This window comes from Petaurus breviceps, unplaced genomic scaffold (genome assembly GCF_028583685.1).
Source record: "Petaurus breviceps papuanus isolate PSGF00001 unplaced genomic scaffold, PetGlider_PUasm1.0 98, whole genome shotgun sequence".
In the NCBI taxonomy this organism is placed as follows: Eukaryota; Metazoa; Chordata; class Mammalia; order Diprotodontia; family Petauridae; genus Petaurus; species Petaurus breviceps.
The window spans coordinates 6,289,196-6,307,535 of record NW_027187460.1 but is presented as its reverse complement, the minus strand read 5'-3'; the positions used below and the strand labels follow the sequence as shown (position 1 = coordinate 6,307,535).

The window sequence follows — 18,340 nt, the reverse complement described above, 5'->3', positions numbered from 1 at the left end:
GATGGATGGATGGATGGATGGATGGATGGATGGATGGATGGATGGATGGATGGATGGATAAGGAAACATATATATGACAACTGTTATTATTTTGCAGATAGTGATAGTTTGAAAACTAAGGCCCAGAAAAGTGAAATAACTTGCTCTAGGTCACACAGAAAGTAGCAAAACTGGAATGTGAAACTAAGATGTTCTGACTCCAAATTAGGCAATTTTGCATATGGCTTTTATTGTCTAGGCAGCTAGTCGGTGCAATGTATAAAGAGTCTGGAGTCAGACTCATCTTCCTGAGTTAAAAAATGGCCTCAGACACTAGCTGTGTGACTCTGGGTGGATCATTTAACCCTATTTGTTTCAGTTCCTAAAATGATCTGGAAAAGGAAATGGCAAACCACTCCAGTTCTCTTTGCCAAGAAACCCCCCACCCCCCCAAACGGATCATGAAAAGTCGGATTCGACTGAAAAATGACTCATCAACAGAATAGCAGAATAACATCACAGCGTCCTATCCCAACTCTGGCCATCATCTCCATCTCCTCCCCACTGATACCTTGGACTCACACCCCTTTGGGCTCTGACAAAAGAGTGTTCACCTTAACTAGGCCGCGATCTAGGCTTCCACACCCTTTCCTAACATTTCCACACTACACCTACCTACCCCACCTTTGCTGCCCGCCTCCCGCCCCCCTTTACTCCACCCCTGGCTGGAGTCTGTTGTCTCCAAATGAGATGTAAAGTCCTCTGGGGCAAGGACTGTCCTGCTCATTTGTGTGCTTATCCCCTCCACTCACTGCCGTATCTGGGCACATTATAAGCACTTGATACATAATAAATGCTTCGTGTGTCTGTGGGAAGGGTAAGCCGAATGCCAGAGCCCTTCGGTATGGGACTCACGCCTGGGAGGTGGAGATCAGTGCCCGGAGCCGAAGGGGCGGGGCGGGGCGAAGCAGGGAGCTCTACTCTGGAGTTATACTCTTCCCTTTTTATAGATTAGGAAATAGAGGCTCCTAGGCATGACGGGATGGTTGTTTGAACAGAATTAAAATTAATTGAAGCAGCAATATGAACTGAAACCTAGCTCTGCCCCAAAGCTCTTTGCCTGGTACATCACAACAGACTCCTGTGACCTAATAATTATTACTCAGTCATTCGACTCTTCCTAACCCTGTGTTTTCTTGGCAATGAAAATAATAATTTATTTAAATTTTGATTTTCAATTTACATGGCTTTTCCTCCACATAATCTAATTTTAGCCAAGCAATGACCCTCTGAGGTAAAAAGAACAAGAAGTATTTGTTATCATTTTAAAAATGAGGAAACTGAGACTCCAAGAGATAAAGTGACTTGCCAGGTAGCTCAGCTGGGAAGAGACCAAGGACCAATCCAAGTCACCTGTCCAGGTGGGTCCAAAGCTCTCTCCACTACATCAGGCAGACTTACTATATCATTTGTGACACTGTCACAAATATACCATCAGCTAATCTGGGGTGATGCTAAAAAACATGTTTTACTAGGTAGCTTCCTTCAACTGAAAAAAGGTTTACTTTGAAACTATCAAAGGGTATGGGGGTCCTGTCACAGGATCATAGGGTTGGAAGGGCACTTAGAAGCCATCTAATTATTCTTCTTACAAATGAGTAGACTGACGCTCAGAGAGTTTAAGTGATTTGCCTCTGATTGCAGAGCTATCAGAGTTAGGATTTGAACTCAGGTTTTCCTGACTCCCAGTTCAGTGATCTACAAATTAATTCCTGCTTGCTTTTTCAGCAATATCTATACACGGTTTGGTGCTATATGATTAAACCAAAAAGCATCGAGATACTAAGGAGTCCTGAGTGATCTCTTTACTAGACCATGAATGAATTACTTAGAGGTGCCAGGAAATTTAACTTAATGTTCACCTGCAGAGAAAAAACAAATCTACCTATCACTTTTGCCACAGTGTACCTGAACTTTGGAATGGATTATTAGAGAGATGGTGGAACAGCCCCTAACAGGGAAGCAGCAATTATAAAGAGCCAGTCTGGCATCAGCAAGGTCATGTCAAGACCAGTCTCATTTCCATTTTTAACAGCATAACTAAACTAAGAGATGAAGCCAATGCTGTAGATATTTGCCTAGATTAGCAAAGCATCTCCATTATTCTTGTGAAGAAGATAAATAGAAGTAAATTAGACAATAATATTTGTGATGACCAACTTTCATAGATTGGACTCTTCTCAGCAATGCAGGGTTATAAGACAACTCCAAAAGACTCATGATGGAGAGAGATGTCACATTCAGAAAAAGAACTAGAAGGAACAGAGTTTGAATGCAGATCAAAGCAAACTACCTGCTCTCTTTCTTTTTCTTGTTTGCTTTTGTTTCCTCTTTCCCATTATTCATTCCATCCAATACAATCCTTCTTTATAACCTGATTAATATCTAATGTGAAAGTATTTGTAGATTCTATACTTGATGGCTTCCATGGGGGGGGAGGGGGAAGAGGAAGGGGGAGAAAATTTGAAACTCAAGGGATTGTGGAACTGAATCTTGTAAACTAAAAGTAAACAAACGTTAGTAAAGACAAAAAATAAAATAAAATTTAAACTAAAAATTTTTTTTAAATAAAACTATGCCTGCATTAAAAAAAAAAGATTAGATACAATTAGGATGACTGGATGGATGGCAGGACTAAAAGAATCATTGCTAATGGTTCAAGATTATTGTGGAAGAAAGTCAGTCAAGTAGCATTTATTAAGTGCCTACTATGTGTGCCAGACACTGTGCCAAAGATACAACACAAAAAAGCTCTTCTCTCAAGGAGCTCATGCTCTTATGGGTAAGCCAACATGCCCATAACTATGTACAAACAAGATATATTCAGGAAAAATAAGGGATAATCTCATAGGCAGGCACTATAAGGACTGGGAAAGACTTCTTGCATCCCCTAAAGATGGGACTTTAGCTCAGACTTGAAGGAAGCCAGAAATAAGGAATTCCAGGCATGGGAAATGAAATGCACTGAGTCAGGAGATACACAGTGAAAATCCACTGAGTCAGGAAATGAAGAGGAAGGAGTTCAGTGTCACTGGATTGTAGAGTACTTTTTTAGGAGAAAGGTGTAAAAAAAAACTGAAGGCACTAGGTTATAAAGAGTTCCAAAAGCCAAACAGAGGATTTTATGTTTGACCCAGGAGATGACAGGCTGCCACAGGAGTTTTAGTGAATAAGTGGGTGATATTCTCAGACTTTCATCCTAGGAAGATTAATTTGACAACTGAGTGGAGGATGGGCTGGAATGAGGAAGAGACTTGAAGTAGGAAGACCAACTAGCTGGCTACTACAATAGTCCAGGTGTGATGATAATGAGACTTTCACAAAGGGGTAGCAGTGTTGTTGTTTGTCCTGTCTTCTCAAAGAGGACCATTATATCAGGGAAGGTGATGCCATGACATGAACTGGATTTAAGTGAGGCAGGGCTGTGCAAAGTCAATAGCCTCACTTTCTCCTCCAGAGTCACCTGCATCCAGTGGCTAAATAGATCAAGATGACTAGAGATAGCCCTGGATACAGTGGGAGACTGTGGCTAAGGTCTTTAACAGGTCTCAGTTTTACTGAGGCAACACCTCTTCCATGATTAAGGCTAGGTAAAAAATGAGGCAGAGAATGACCTCTTTTGCCTAATCAAAAAAACAAAAAAAAAAATCAATCTGGGAGGGGAATACCCTGAGGGTTTCTGGTGGCAGTGTCAGAGGAAAGAAGGGGGCATATAGGGGAAATGTCATAAAGATGGAAAAACAGGACTTGACCACTGATTGAATAGGGGGAAAGGGTAGAAGAGAAAATAGAAAACCTAGATTGTGAGTTTGGGTGATATCACCACTGAAGTTCTCCAGGAATCTATGAGGCTTAACATTTTTACCAATGACTTGGATAAAGATAGAGAGAATATGTTCATCAAATTTGCAGATAACACAGAGTCAGGAGGGAAAGCTAACATGCTGGATGACATCATGATCCAAAAGCACTTTGACAGGCTAATGTTCCAAATCAGACCTGCTACCTATTTTTGTTTGGCCAGGGAGCTAAGAATGTTTTTTACATTTTTAAGTGGTCACATGAAAATTGTATTAAATTAAAATTTCAGCGTCCATAAACAAAGTCTTATAGGAAGAAAAGTAGGCTCATTCATTTAGCTATTGTTTATGCCTGCTTTTGCACTACCAAAGCAAGCTGAGTGGTTGTGACAGAGATCATATGTGGTGCTCTCATCTCTTCGAACTGCTGCTCAGTGCACTACAAATCACATGACACAGTTATATAGTTATATAGCGTTTTGACTGTCATGGTGTAGCATCAAGCACCCTGGCGTCCTCAGGGTCGCTGCCACCACAGGTTCTTGGATCTGCTTTGATGAAGGAAAGCAACTCAAAATGGGTTAACAAGCTTACTTTAATCAGTCAAACATATATCGTTTACTAGTTCAGGGGGAAAAGGTCAGCACCCCGAATTCAGAATACACTGACAGAATTATCAAGACAGAGAAACACATCAAGTAGACAGTTTCCAAACTGTCCAACCATTACATCCATACCAAATCAACATCTGGGTTTCAAAGCCAGGGGACTCTTAACAACAGGCTTCCCAGAGTTTCATCAAATCACAGAACACTTCTCAAAGTGAGCCCCAAAATAAAGCTACACATCAGGGCTTATATAGCCTTCTCCTGGCTCAGAGAATGCAACAACCTTATTGACTCACTGGCCAATCAAGAAGTATCTACTGAAAAACAAGCCTCCCACCCCAGGCTCCAGGTGCACTTTAGCCTAGGGGCAGGGAAGATCTTAAAAATGTACATTCCCAATACACATGGGTATCACCATAGAATGACATTTTTTCTTCTACTATCAATGCATATGCATCATGTCAAAACAATAAGAGAAAAGAAAAAAAAGTCTTATTTTTTTATAGCTTAGGGCTGAAATTGAAATTTTTTTCTGAATTAGAAGAATCATCCTTAACCATTATTATTAAACACTGAATAGCTTTGGAAATCAGCTTTTGCTTCAGACTTGATAATACTTCTAAATGAATTCAAACCAAAATCACAAAGCAAAACAGTGCTTACATGCAAAATTTATACTGCAGTCAAGTAAATTCAATGACAATTAAACTTGTTTGAATCACAAGTAACGTCAAGTTGTTTTATACACTTCCCATATTGTCAAAAGTTAAAACAAGAAGTGAGATCTCCATTCCCACACAAATTTGCAGTGGACATATTTTCCAGGTTCAAACTACAGTTCCAATAACATTTTTTCAGACCTCAATACAAGTGCAAAAGAAATTTACATCTTTCAAAATACATTTAGCTATGCAATTAAAGAGCTTCCACCTAACCTTCAAATGGAAATGGTTAATCTGCAGTGTAATGACCTGCTAAAAAGAAAATGCCAAAAGAAGAATCTAAAAGAATTCTGCAAATGCCTTCCAAGCAATGAATATGCTCAATTTAAATCATATGCTCATGGATTGATAGCAGTATTTGGTAGTGCCTATCTGTGAAAGAAGATATTTAAAAGATAAAATACATAAAATCTCATTTACAGATAAGTATTTACAATTATTTCTGATTAAGAATACTATGAATGCTAATTAAGTGAAATATTATCCCTCAAAAAATTCCATTTTTCTCATTAGTAGACCAGTACTACAAAAAAATTGTATTCAATTCTTGTTTTGAATTTCATCAATTAAAAACAACTTGAAATTTATTTTCTCTCTTGTTTTGTAAGTACTTTTGTAACATTCCCAATTTTGCCTCTTGGCCCCCAAAGACTAAAATATTTATTAACTTATCTTTACAGAAAAAGTTTGTTATTCCCCGACCTAAAGCATTGAAATAAATGTGATAAGAAGAAATTCAATAGGGATAAACATGAAGTCTTACATTTGGGTTTAAAAGATCAATTTCACAAGTTGATGGGGGAGACATGGATAGACAGTAAGGGTTCTGAAAAAGATCTGAGGCTTTTAGTGGGCTTCAAGCTCAATACAAGTTACAGTGTGATGTGGCAACCAGAAAAAGATAATGAGATTTTAGGCCATATTATTAAGGAAAGTGTAGTTTCCAGGAGTAGCAAAATGACAGTTGTATGCTAGGCCCTAGTTCGACCTCATCTAGAATATTGGGTTTAGTTCTTGAACCATCGTTTAAAAAGAACATTGATAAACTAGACAGTGTCTGTAAGAGGGCAACCAGGATGATTAAGAGTTTTGAGTCCATGACATTCATGAAGGATACTTCTCAGTCTCTTTTACTGGATTCTCATCTGGGTCATGCCCTTTAACCTTAGGTATCCCCAAGGACTCTGTCCTGCTCCTCCTTCTCTTCTTCCTCTTCCTTGGTGATCTCATCAGCCCCCATGGATTTAATTGTCATATCTATGCTAATGATTCTCAAAATCTACCTATCAAGCCCAAATTTCTCAGCGGGCTTCCAATAATCTCAAATCTCCAACTATCTTTCAAACATTCTGAACTGGTTATCCAGTAGACATTTTAAATTCAACATATCCAAAAATTGAACTCATTATCTCTCCCTTTAAACCCTTCCTACTTCCAAACTTCCTTATATAGTAATTGAGGGCACCACCATTCTCCCAGTCCCCCAAGTTGGTGAAGGTTCTTATCACTTCACACTTAAGACTACTAGAATAGCCTTTTGATGGATCTGCCTACTACAAGTCTCTCCCCACTCCAATTCACTTTCCATCAGCTGCCAAAATCATTCCCCAAAGCATAGGTCTGACCATTTCTCTCTCTCTCTCTCTCTCTCTCTCTCTCTCTCTCTCTCTCTCTCTCTCTCTCTCTCTCTCTCTCTCACACACACACACACACACACACACACACACACACACTCCTCTTATTGGAGTTCAAAATCCTTCATAACCTACCATACCCCCTTTTCCAGTGTTCTTAGAAATACCTTAACCTTTCTCATGTACTCTTCAATCCAGTGACACTTCCTTGTTACATCTCCAAGCATTTTCTTTGACTGTCTCATACCTAGAATGCTCTCTCTCTTCATCTTCATCTACTGGCTTCCTTCAAGTCACAAATAAAACCTCATCTTCTAAAGGTAGTATCTCCTTCTAAAGGAGTATTCTCCTGCTCCTGACCTGTCTGTATTAGCATTACCTCTTCAGGTTCCTACCCTCCATCTCCCCCCCAGTTACTAGAAAGGAAGAATTACATCAGCAGACCAGAGCAGCATCAGCCCCATCACTATGGTCCACCCCAAAATGTTAGTCCACACATCACTTAATTCCTCTGACTATCACCTTTGATCATCCCATTTCTCCCTATGCCTCACCCCTCCCAAAGCAATTCCAGTTCCCCCACCCCTTAGTACTTCTCAGGCCAGTACTCCAACCCCTGACTTCACTTTCCTCCCACTTTAAACTTAACCCTACAGTTAACCAATTCAACTCTCAACTGTCCTCTACTCTTAAAATCCTAGCCCCCTTAACTCATAGCCACCATTGCTCATCCATAGCCAAAGTCCAGCCCTTGCTTATTCCCACTATCTGCCACCTCTTCTACTTATATGGGGTTGATGAGCTAGAGGAGATCACATAACTCTGTTGACAGGGTACCTTACAAATACATTTTATACTTCAATTGGACCCTCACTTTAACAAGGTAATCCTTTTACTCTTCTCTGATTGACTCTCCATCTCACTCCCCATAGAAGCTATTCCAGGCCTTCTCTTCTCTCTTCAACTCCACTTTTCCTTCCCACACTCCCACTCCTAAACACTAATTACAAAGAGAAAATCTCCCCCTCTGAATCTTCAAATTCTCCCTACCAATGGTTCTTTCTCTACTGTTTTCAATCATACCCGAGTCTTCCTCATATTTCACTTGTAAAACAATTACACTACATGCTAGCTCATCAATTAATCATTTCTGTCAAACTCTTTGAATAAAAGTATCATTTACTGCCTTCACTTCCTCCTCTCACTCCTCAACCCATTTTCATTCTCAAAATTCAAATGAAACCACTCTCTCCAAAATTACAAATGATTTCTTAATTGCCAAATTAGTTAACCTTTTTTTAGTTTCTATCTTTCTCAGCCTATCTACTGTATTGACACTTCTGACCCTCCTTTCCTCCTGAATACTCTCTCTTCTCTGAGCTCTCCTAACACTACCCCATCCTGCTTTTCCTCCTACCTATCTACCCTCCTTGTCTCAGTCTCTGTTGTTTCATCATCCAGATCATGCCCCTGACTATGGGAAGTTCTCCAGGGCTTTTACCCAGGCCCTCTCTTCTTCTCTTTTGATTCTTGACCTAATCAGTCCTCAAGGGTTCAATTATCATCTCTATGTCACTGACCTCCAGATCTATATATCCAACCCCAGCCTGTCCCCTGAGCTTCAATCCTATATCATCAATTACCCATTGGACATTTCAAACTGAACATCTCAGACACATCTCAACCTCAACATGTCCAGAACAGAATTTATTACATTTCCCCAGCCTGCTTCCTAACTTCCTAACCATCCTTCCTACTCACATGGTTACCACCTTTGTTTAGGCCCTCCACACCATTCACCTCTATTACTGAAATGGCCTCCCATTCCTTAAGTATCTCCCCACTTCAGTTAATCTTTCATTCTGCTAACACGAAAAACACAAGTCTGACTATTCAATTCCCCTACAATATAAACCCTTTGTTGGACTTTTAAAAGCTGTCACACAATTCCCAATGACCCATAATGAAAAATGCTATCTACCTACAGAGAGAGAATGGATGGACTGTGAGTGCAGAGTGAAGCATATTTTTTTCTTGCTTCATCCCCCCACCAAAAGGTGGCTAATGTGGAATGTTTTACCTAACTTTATATGTAAAATAGGTATCATATTTTTTGCCTTCTCAAAAGATGGGAGATGGGAAGAGTGGAGGGAGAGAATTTAAAAATGAAAATAAATTTTTTTTATAAGTTTACTGTGGGGAGATGTTAAAAAAAATAGTCTGTCACAACCTTGCCTCAACCAATATTTCCAATATCTTTATCTATTACTCACTTTCTTTCATTCTGTAATGGTCAAAATGGTTTTTTTGCTTATCCTCACAGAGAACACTCTATCTCTCATCTCTGTACCTTTGCAATAGGGCTGAACTCTATGCCTGGAATGCTCTCCTTCGACTCTGCCCCATTGAAACTCTCTCTTTAACAGATAACACAGAGGACACTTTCTACCCTCAACTGCTAATGCTCTCCCTTTCAAACCGCTGATAGTTAACTATTTTCTTCTTTTTATATATTTATTCTACATATTCTTATATAGGTACTTGTGAACTCCTTTCAAATAGGGGACTCCTTCATCTTACTTGTATTCCAATTTCAGCCCAATATCTGTCACATATTAGGTGCTTAATAAATACTTGATCGACATTTAGCCTGGAGAAAAGGCTCGGGATACATAGTAGCTGTCTTACAGTATTTGAGACGTGAGATTGAACTTGTTTGACAAGAGAACGAAAAATCAGGTACAATGAATGGTAGAAGTTGCAAAAAGGCTTGAAGTCGGGAAGAAACTTCCTAACCAGTAAAATCATTCAAAAATTATTCTACTTGAGTTACCTTAAGAGATGGTAGTGTGGTCCCCCTCCTTGTTCAAGCAGAGCCTAGACAAACTTTGGCTATGCTAGAGTGGGGATTGGGTGAGACTAGATGGCCACTGATACCCTTGGAAAGTCCGGGAGGGAGGGAGGGACTGCCTTTTGTCTCTTTTTGTATGCCCAGCGCAGTGCCTGGAACATGGTAGGAACTTAATATTTACTGATTATTGATGAATATTGATTGATTGATTTGCAGCTCTCAAATGCTACGATTCCCATATGAATGAATGAATGTATGAATGGCGCCACTCTGGGACTTCCGTTTTCTCGACTGTAAAATGAAAAATTTTGATTAGATGTCAAACCTCTCTTTCAAAGATGTTCATTTGGAGCATGGATATTCAACACAAAACCCCAAGTTGTACCCTCCAGAAGACTCCAAAGAGGTACAAAAACCAGTAACCACTCGCTATTTCCCCAGCTTCAGCTGGGTTCCAGGGGCTCCAGCTCGAGGGCGGAGCCCTGCCGCCCTCGGGACAGACCGCCGCGAAAACCCGGAGCGGTATAATCCAGACGGCCCGAATGCTGAGGACTGCGCATGCCCAAGAGCAGCTAGGGCTCAAGCGAGGAAGATTTTTCTCTCCCCTCCCCTTCCCTCCTTTCCCTTCCCCCCAGCTCCTAAAGGGAGTTGGAATTTGAAAGCGACCGCCGGGGCGTGAACAGAAAATAAAACTCCACCCCTTGGGAACACACCTCCAGCTCCCCTAGGTAATGACCTTAATCAGAGCAGCCTACTCACTCCACCCGCCCTCGGCAGTGCCCGGCTGGGTAAAAGAGAAAGTGAAGCTCTCTATCGGAACCATTTGTGAGTCACGCAGACTGGCAGCGGAGGGAAGGGAACGCAGGGAAACAGCCGGAAATGACGCACGATCGAGGTGACAGTGGGGCAGGGGGAGGGAAAAAAACAGGTCTTGTTGCCTTGGAGACCGTTCGGCTCGCCTGCGTCGGGTGTGCGTCATTCGGCTGCTCTGGCCCTGGCGGCCGTGACATCGTGACTGGTCCCAGGATCCCCACCTTCCCCTCCCCAGCCCGGGTCTCCAGCCGGGGCTGATGTTTGCATTCATGAGGCTGCGGCGGGAGGCGTCAGTGAACCTTCGCGGGGGCCTTTACCGAGGTCCTCAGGGACCAGGGCTCTGTTTATCCAGTGCTTAAGTGAATCCCATCTGGTCGCTACTAGGTGGCTAGTCCTGGACCTGAGTTCAAATGCCACTTAAGACGCTTTGCTGTCTGTGTCTCTGGGCAAATCATTCAACTTTTCCCAGCCCTAGTTTCATTCATCTGTTTATATAAACCTGGAGGTAATGATAGCACCTTACTCCCAGGCTTGATGAGATGACATACAAAACGCTTCGCAAAATTTAGAGCTCTGTATAAATGCGGGTGTCGTTATCCCCTTTTTCACAGATAAATCAAGGAACCCTTGAGAGGAGGAGAGGAAAGGATTCTACAATGCTGCCATTGGGATCAGCTACCAACTCTCTTTTGTTGCTAAAGCCCTTCCAGTTCGGACCTACCTTTCCTGGCTTATTACACATCATCCCCTGTTATGTCAAATCAGAAAGTATTTATTAAGCACCTACTAAGAGCTGGGGGTTCAAAGAAAAGAAAAAAAGCCTTCACAGTCTAATGAGGGGAAACCACATGCAAACAATGGTGTACAAGCAAGATAGATAGTGATGGAATCCTAATAAAACTGCCCCCAGCCCCAGCATTCTAACTTCCCTACAGGCCTCACTAAACAGCAGGCCCAACTGCCCCTGCCTAGCCACTCCCCCCCCACCACACACACACACACACACTCAATATCCTAACTTCTCCATATATGCCTCTCTGCTCACTAGAACAACAGGTGTGTCCATGAACTCATTTCTCACAGGATGTCAGGTATGTCCACCCAACTGCCTCTAGTTGAACACTTCCCCCAGACCCATTACTCATATTTCCCACAGAAACAGCAGGTGTGTCCTTGCACTCAACCACAACCATATCCATTTAATCTCAGACAGGACCATAATACTCAACTAATCAGAAAGTAGCACCACCAGGATGCCCAAGCAGGATGTAGACCCCAAAACAATAGAAAGGACTTTCCATATGTAGGTACCTATGTAGTAATAGCAAAAGTTGTCCTTTAGGTGAATTTATGATGTAGATAGACTTATTATAATATTATTATCATATATACATACACCCTCCAAATGGGTTTTTCTGTAGATACTGTGGGTAAACGCATGCACAGTTACACTATGGATACAACCCCTCCCTTATTACCTAATCCCTTAACAAGCCCTTCCTGCCTTTTTAATATTCATAATTTCTGTTATGTAATTGCATTTTTACCCTATAAAAGTCCATTCTCTGAAGTTGCTGGTTCCCCATGGAACTTAGCCCGCTTCATGAGAGGTGTCAATCTCCATAAATGCCTATAACTTCTGAATTCTTTGAGAAGGTTCCATCACAACACATCATGAAATCGCAACAATAGGATAAATTGGAGATCATCTTAGATGGAAACCATCTAAGGGGGATAGAAGAACAGCTCTTGTAGAAAGCAGGATTTTATGTGGAACCTGATGGAAGTCAGAGGATCCAGGAGATAGAAATGAGGAGGGAGAGGGTCCCAAACATTTGGGACAGGCTGTGAATCACAGGCATGAAGGAGGAGGCAGTAAGTTGTAAGAAGACATATTCCAGGTAGGAAGGAGCCAGGTTATAAAGGGCTATGAAAACCAAACATTGGGTTTTTATTTTTGATCCTGGAAGTAATTGGAGTCTATTGACATGGCCAGACCTGAACTTTAGGAAGATCAATTTAACAGCTCAATGGAGTTTGGGCTGGAGTAGGGAGAGACTTGAGGCAGGAAAACCAGCAGGCTATTGCAGTAATCCAGGCAGGTGATAAAGGCCCTGAACTATAGTGGTATTGATGTCAGAGGGGAGAAGGGAGCATAGAGGAGAGATTTGGGAAGGTAGAATCCTCAGGATTTAGCAGCTAATTGGATATGAAGAGTGAAAAGTTTAAGAGTTGGGGATGGCACCTAAGTTGAGAGTCTGGGTGACTGGGAGTATGGTGGTACACTCAACAGTAATAGAGATTTTAGGAAGAGGGGATGGTTTGGAGGGGGAAATAATAAGTCCAGTTTGTTCATGTTTAGTTATAGATGTCCATGAAACATCCAGTTTGAGATTTCCAATAGGCAATTGGAAATGCAGGACTGAATGTCACAAGAGATGTTAGGGCTGGATAAGTAGATCTGAGAAACATCTGCCTAGAGAAGATAATTCTGTCATACATTTATCTCAAGTGCCACCTTCTACACAATGCCTTTCCTTTCTGATCCTCCCATCTTCACCCCCAGCAATCAGCTTGTATTTTCACAATGTGTATGTATTTTTACACTGTCTCTTTGTGTAAAAGATGTGTATAAAAAGCAGCTTAGTATAGTGGATAGAGAGCTGATCTTGAAGTCAGGGTTCATGTTTGGTGTTGGATGAATACTTGGCTGTATGTCACTTAACATCTCAGTGTCCTAGGAAACACCTTGAGACAGGAGTTAACCTCCATTCTGTAAAATTGTTTTTTTTTAAACTATTAAGCATTTGTTAACTAATAGTGTTAGCTATTTCAATATAATTGGTTTCCTTTGTAATCTGAGGCATTGTATTTTATTCATTTAAAAAACATTCTGAGAAGTGGGACATAAGATTCACTACATTGCCCAACGGGGTACGTACATGACACAAGGCTGAGTTCCTTCTCTAAGACTCTCAGTTGCAGAGAAGATGGCAACTTGCTTCAATAGAGGGTGTTTTCCTAAAGCAATGGAATCACAGATTCAGTCCCTGAATATAAACTCCATGAGGACAGGGATGAATTCATTTTTGTCTCTGTATACCCAACACCTTGCAAAGTTCCTGGGTTGGGAGTTTGGGTGACTATATTCTGTGCTTTATAGATTTTTTAAAAATTGGTTGATACTGGTGTTAGTTGTTAGGATTACTACTCAAATTGGTCTGTGATTAATGGATGGGGATATTTCTTCCAACTATGCAAAAGTATAGCACATCCATGTGTCATCTCACAAGATTCCTACAGTGGTCTTCCCAACATTCTGGAAGCTTTCCTCTCATCCACTTGACAAAAGTATATCAGGAAAGCATGCAGTTAGGTATCAGTTTTACTTTGCTTGGAAATTGATGGTCCTAATTGGTTTCCCTGCCTCTATTTTCTTCTGTTCTTCAATTCATTCTTCCACAAGGTTGTCAAAGTTATATAAATAGAGTACAAGTTTGACCATGACAGTCATCTGCCTCAAGAAGGCAGTGGCTTCTTATGGACTGCATAATAAAATACAATCTCTTCTCTTTGATATGTAAAAGCCTTCACAAAGTAACTCCAGCCTATATCTTTCCAGATTTATGATATATTACTTCCTTTTAAATGTATCTCCATTGCAGCCAAACTGGTCCTCACACACAATATGCCATCTCCTGTCTCAGTGTTTTTCATAGACTGTCCCACCTCACCTCCATCCCTAGAAAACAATTCTGACTCACCTTGACCTCTTAGAATCCCTGTTGTCCTTCACAGCTCAAATCAAGGGCACCTCCTACATGAGGCTACTGGGGAATTGCTCAGCCCAGAGATCCTAAGATTCTCTTGGAGATTACTCCCACCTAGGTCCATTTGACTGGAGGTCAATAAATCAAGAGATAAGACTAGAAGATTAAAAAAAAATTAATTAGGATTAGCTGATGGGTAGTTGCCAGGTGGCTAGCAATTCTGCAGACTGAGGGCCATACATACATACATATAGACATAAATATAGTTGTTCAGTTGTTTTTCAGTTGTGTCCAATTCTTTGTGGCCCCATTTAGGGTTTTCTTGGCAAGATATTGGAGTGATTTGCCATTTCCTTCTCCAGTTCATTTTACAGATGAGAAACTGAGGTAAACAGGGTTAAGTGACTTGCCCAGGGTCACATAGCTAGTAAGTGTCTGAGGCCAGATTTTAACTCAGGAAGATGAGTTCCTGACTCCAGGATGGGCAGGCTATCCACTGCACCACCCAGAATATCATTCAAGATAATGGAGGTGTAAATGATACATGTGAGCAGACTGTAACATAAATGTGATTATCATTATTAGTAATTGTTACAATTATTGAGAATAATCATAATAGCAAATATATCAAATAAATATTTATTGTTGATGATGCTCCAAAGAGCTGTGATTTTTCCTATGTGATTGACCCCTCTGGAATATAATGGATGGTCCTCAAGAGTTTTTTGGGTATAGCCAAAAAAAATAATTATCTTCCTTTAGTTGGTCTAGTGATGAGCCTACCTGGATTTAGCTAGAGTGGGACTCAGACAACAGACATGCTTTCTTTCTTTTCTTTTTTTCCCCCACAGTAATCATGTTGTGAAATAAAACATAGAGAAAAAAAACCTCAAGAAAAATAAAGTTTTAAAAAAAAGTATGCTTCAATCTGTATTCAGTTGCCATCAGTTCTTTCTCTGGGGATGGATAGCATTTTTCATCATAAGTCCTTCAGAGTTGTCTTGGATCCTTGTATTTCTGAAAATAGCTAAGTCATTCATAGCTGATCATCACACATTATTGCTGTTACTCTGTACACAGTACATTTCACTTTGCATCAGCCCATTCAAGTTTTCCCAGGTTTTACTGAGATCAACCTGCTCAGCATTTCTTATAGTACAATAGTATTCCATCATAATCACATACCACAACTTGTTCAGCCAGTCCCCAGTTGATGGACATCCCCTCAATTTATAATTCTTTGCCCCTAGAGAAGAGCTGCTATAAATATTTTTGTACATATAGGTGTTTTTCCTTTTCATTTTTAAAATTTCTTTTAGAATACAGACCTAGTAGTGGTATTGCTAGGTCAAAGGGTATTTGTGGTTTTATATCACTTTGCGTATAGTTCCAAATTGCTCTACAGTACGGTTATATCAGTTCACAATTCCACCAATAACGCATTAATAACAGACATGCTTTCTATCAGCAGCCAGTTTTTTGAGCTTTTCCAACTTAGTTGGGTCTACCAGAACTTGGTTTTGTTAAAATCATCTTCAAGATCACCTCCATGCTTCAGTGAGGCATTGGAAGAGGACTTACCTGGAGGCAAAATGTTTTCACTGGTGTCACACCTCATTTCCCTCTAAGGAACTATATCAAAGAAATGTGATAACCCAGGAAATGTAAATGACTTATTCTCAATGGTAATGCTGCTAGTATTCTCCCAGTTTCCCAAGTTTTAAACCCTGCTATTATCTTTTGACTTTTTTCTCTCTTTCTTATCCAATATCTACTTGATTACAAAGTCCTCTAAAATTTCTCTAACATCTGCTCCTTTTTGTATTCCTATAGCTACCACCACAGGCCTTCATTATTACCTGCCTAGAATGTAGCAACAATTTCTTAATAGGTCTTATCTCCACTCTCTTCAATCTTCTCTTCATACTACTTCCACAGTAATCATCACTATATACATAGATCTGAGTCACTAAAGCATTACTCCAAATCTTTAGCATGGCATGGAGGTGACCCTGGGTGCTAGGAGTGTATGATTCAAGCTCTGGCAGGCCTAATCAAGCTGGAAAGACTTTGAGTATGGTCCCAGGTAAAGACAATATCCTATGATGACCAGCCAAACTAATATGGAGAAGCTCATAACCATGCTTCAGATAGTTCTAAGGTCATCTACTAATTTGTGGGTTGCAATCTACATTGGTGAAGAGAGTACGGGCAATGACGAAAAAATAAATCTTTAAAGCAGCATAGCTGTCATGCCTATCTCAAAATTCCTAAGTAGCTCCCTATTGCCTATGAAGTTCAAAGTCCTTTGTCTGGTATTCTATAATCTGATGTCATACTACCAGCCCATTTTTTCCCTCATATTCTTATCTTCCATATAGGCTCTACTTCAGGCAAACTGGACTATTCTGTGTCCCCCAAATATACCATGTACTTTTCCAATTCTGTGCCTTCCCTCATGTTATTCCTTATGGTTGAAATTGTCAACCTAATTGAATTTATCATTTCAAATGAACATTTAAGCCCAATTCAAATGCTACCTCCTTCATGAAGTATTTCCTGATACTTCCAATCAGTAATGACCTTCCCCCCTTACAAAGCTCTTTGATTTTTTACTATTCTAATGCATTTATCAAGTATTATTATTTATTTTGTTTCTATTTTGACACTTGTATAAATTTCACCTTAATAAACTATAAGCTCTATTAGGGCAAAGACCATGCCTTGTCTAAACTTTACATCTCCCCACATGCCTAGCACAGGTAGAGAGCTGGAATGGACCACACAGACTGACACCCTCATTTTTCAAATGAGGAAATTGTTGCCCAGGGAAGTCGAGAAACTTGCTCAAAGTCCCATAGGTAGTTAGCATAAGTGTTTAATAGATGCTTATTTATTTGAAATTGATTATTATAGTTTGACTTTTATTGTTATGCTTGTATTGGGTCTTCTTTTTTACACAAAAGGAATTCCTAAACTTCTCTGGCTTACTTTGTCCCACCCAAGCAGAACCTGGGAATTTCAGTATCCAGCATAGTCTCCCAAAGGTAGAAGTCAGCTCTTCTTATAATTATTCAGGTTCACAATGGATCAAACATAGAACTAGTTTTATTTACACAGTAAAGGACAGAGGAAAAAACTCATATTCTAGTCCCCAGAGACCTGTACAGTTCCTCTAAGAGTACTTTTACTGGTGGGGACTCTAGGTAGGCAGGAAAGTCAGGAATGGGTTTCTTATTGCTCACTGTAATAGCTCCCAGCTGGTGTTATCCTTCTTGATATTCACTCTTCTTCCCAGGAGATGGAGGAAGGAGGTCAGAGGTCAGGATACTCTTTAGCCATTGACTTTTTCACCCAGGTCCCACAGCTTCAATTGCCAGGTGGCCACGGGAACCTGCCTCGTACTCATCTAGTTCTACTGAATCTGTTTCCCACTCCCGGCTAATATAGGGTGAAGCCCCACCATTTATCTTTTCCTTTGTCCAGTGCCTAGGCAGTATACCTCTTGTTCACATAGTGTTTCCCAAAGAACTTTCTTGGGACTCAGAAAGGAACTTGTTCCACTATTTATTTTTCCTTTTCTCCTCCCATCTTCTTCCAGGACAGCTCAGCCAGGGATTTAAATGAGCCCAGGCCTACCTTGAGGAAGCAGTAGAAAGGGGAAGGAAATAATTACTCTGCTCCAGAGGCAAAGGCAAATGCAGCCTGCTTTACCTCTCAGGATATAGATTGGGAGGTGAAACTAAAAGGAAAAAAGTCTTCACAAGCTCTTCTGAACCCCATCTTTGGAATGTGGACACTGTTAACCCGGTCCAATAACTCCTTTCCTCTTCTCACGAGGCAATTCCTGCTCCCTAATCAGCCCTTATTGACTCTACCACTGTAATGCCAAGCATAAGCAACTTCCAGGTTCAGAATTATGAGCATAGCAAACTCCATTTATTCAGTGACAGATTAAGGCAAGACATTCACAGAAAAGAGAAAATCAAAATACAGGGTAACTCAGTCATTTAGTAAGTCACAAAGTACTAAGGTCCAAGTACTCCACCCCTGGACAGTACATTCATTTAGTCAATCACAAAATCTTCTCTCTATTCAACTGG

The 18,340-nt window shown here is 40.6% G+C and overlaps 1 protein-coding gene across 1 annotated transcript in view; it reads right to left on the bottom strand.

The window, feature by feature from the left end:
• TRAPPC9 (trafficking protein particle complex subunit 9) overlaps window positions 1-10,517 on the bottom strand; it is a 1,063,197-nt gene extending 1,052,680 nt beyond the window's left edge. The window contains exon 1 of the mRNA XM_069081231.1: window positions 10,391-10,517. The gene's annotated coding sequence lies outside the window, so the exon portion shown is untranslated. The remainder of the gene's footprint in view (window positions 1-10,390) is intronic.
• Window positions 10,518-18,340: the final 7,823 nt, after the last annotated feature.